The sequence below is a fragment of the Syngnathus leptorhynchus genome, unplaced genomic scaffold, assembly GCF_054491065.1.
Source record: "Syngnathus leptorhynchus isolate UIUO unplaced genomic scaffold, UIUO_Slep HiC_scaffold_739, whole genome shotgun sequence".
Classification (NCBI taxonomy): domain Eukaryota; kingdom Metazoa; phylum Chordata; class Actinopteri; order Syngnathiformes; family Syngnathidae; genus Syngnathus; species Syngnathus leptorhynchus.
This window is the reverse complement of record NW_028232590.1, coordinates 1-2500: the sequence shown is the minus strand read 5'-3', so window position 1 is coordinate 2500 and position 2500 is coordinate 1.

Genomic DNA, 2500 nt, shown 5'->3' with positions numbered 1-2500 from the left:
CCGCCGAAGGCGGGTGCCGAGTTCACTGGCCCCAAGCGACAGCGGTCACCGAGGCACCCGCCTCCGGCGGGTGCCGAGTTCACCGGCCCCGAGCACCAGCGGTCAGCCACGGAGGGTGCTGGATCATCCATACTTCCATAGCTCCAGAGCTCCATAGCCCCGGAGCTCCATAGCCCCGGAGCTCCATAGCCCCGGAGCTCCAGAGCTCCATAGCCCCGGAGCTCCATAGCCCCGGAGCTCCATAGCCCCGGAGCTCCATAGCCCCGGAGCTCCATAGCCCCAGAGCTCCATACTTCCATAGCCCCAGAGCTCCATAGCTCCATACTTCCATAGCTCCAGCCGCGGAGGGTGCTGGCTGGTGGCTCCATAGCTCCATACTTCCATACTTGCAGCCACGGAGTTGGCTAAAATTGCACTAAGTGCGAAAGCCCATTCATTTACAACGGCGTGTCCGCCAGGCGGCGACATTTCCCCGTTACCGGTGGCTGCGCGGCGGGTGAGTGACAGAGCTTATCCGAGCGGCTGGAACTCTGCGCCGGCGTGGTCGAGCGTGAGGCCCCGGCCCTTTGGCTGCCTGGTACCTAAAACACTTCCATTGATCCAGCCACGGAGGGTGCTGGCTGGTGGCTCCATAGCTCCATAGCTCCATACCTCCAGAGCTCCAGAGCTCCATAGCACCAGAGCTCCATAGCTCCATAGCACCAGAGCTCCATAGCTCCATAGCACCAGAGCTCCATAGCTCCATAGCACCAGAGCTCCATAGCTCCATAGCACCAGAGCTCCATAGCTCCATAGCACCAGAGCTCCATAGCTCCATAGCACCAGAGCTCCATAGCTCCATAGCTCCAGCCTGGGTGGCTGGTGGCTCCATAGCTCCATACTTCCATAGCTCCAGTCAGAGAGTGTGCTAAAATTGCACTAAGTGCGAAAGCCCATTCATTTACAACGGCGTGTCCACAAGGCGGCGACATTTCCCCGTTACCGGTGGCTGCGCGGCGGGTGAGTGACAGAGCTTATCCGAGCGGCTGGAACTCTGCGCCGGCGTGGTCGAGCGTGAGGCCTCGGCCCTTTGGCTGCCTGGTACCTAAAACACTTCCATTGATCCAGCCACGGAGGGTGCTGGCTGGTGGCTCCATAGCTCCATAGCTCCATACCTCCAGAGCTCCAGAGCTCCATAGCACCAGAGCTCCATAGCTCCATAGCACCAGAGCTCCATAGCACCAGAGCTCCATAGCACCAGAGCTCCATAGCTCCATAGCACCAGAGCTCCATAGCTCCATAGCACCAGAGCTCCATAGCTCCATAGCACCAGAGCTCCATAGCTCCATAGCTCCATAGCACCAGAGCTCCATAGCTCCATAGCACCAGAGCTCCATAGCTCCATAGCACCAGAGCTCCATAGCTCCATAGCACCAGAGCTCCATAGCTCCATAGCACCAGAGCTCCATAGCTCCATAGCACCAGAGCTCCATAGCTCCATAGCACCAGAGCTCCATAGCTCCATAGCACCAGAGCTCCATAGCTCCATAGCACCAGAGCTCCATAGCTCCATAGCACCAGAGCTCCATAGCTCCATAGCTCCAGGGCTCCATAGCTCCAGGGCTCCATAGCTCCATAGCTCCAGGGCTCCATAGCTCCAGGGCTCCAGGGCTCCATAGCTCCATACCTCCAGAGCTCCATAGCTCCATACTTCCAGAGCTCCATAGCTCCATAGCTCCATACTTCCATAGCTCCAGCCGCGGAGGGTGCTGGCTGGTGGCTCCATAGCTCCATACTTCCATACTTGCAGCCACGGAGTTGGCTAAAATTGCACTAAGTGCGAAAGCCCATTCATTTACAACGGCGTGTCCGCCAGGCGGCGACATTTCCCCGTTACCGGTGGCTGCGCGGCGGGTGAGTGACAGAGCTTATCCGAGCGGCTGGAACTCTGCGCCGGCGTGGTCGAGCGTGAGGCCCCGGCCCTTTGGCTGCCTGGTACCTAAAACACTTCCATTGATCCAGCCACGGAGGGTGCTGGCTGGTGGCTCCATAGCTCCATAGCTCCATAGCACCAGAGCTCCATAGCTCCATAGCACCAGAGCTCCATAGCTCCATAGCACCAGAGCTCCATAGCTCCATAGCACCAGAGCTCCAGAGCTCCATAGCACCAGAGCTCCAGAGCTCCATAGCACCAGAGCTCCATAGCTCCATAGCACCAGAGCTCCAGAGCTCCATAGCACCAGAGCTCCATAGCTCCATAGCACCAGAGCTCCATAGCTCCATAGCACCAGAGCTCCATAGCTCCATAGCACCAGAGCTCCATAGCTCCATAGCACCAGAGCTCCATAGCTCCATAGCTCCAGGGCTCCATAGCTCCAGGGCTCCATAGCTCCATAGCTCAGGGCTCCATAGCTCCAGGGCTCCAGGGCTCCATAGCTCCAGGGCTCCAGGGCTCCATAGCTCCATACCTCCAGAGCTCCATAGCTCCATACTTCCAGAGCTCCATAGCTCCATAGCGCCA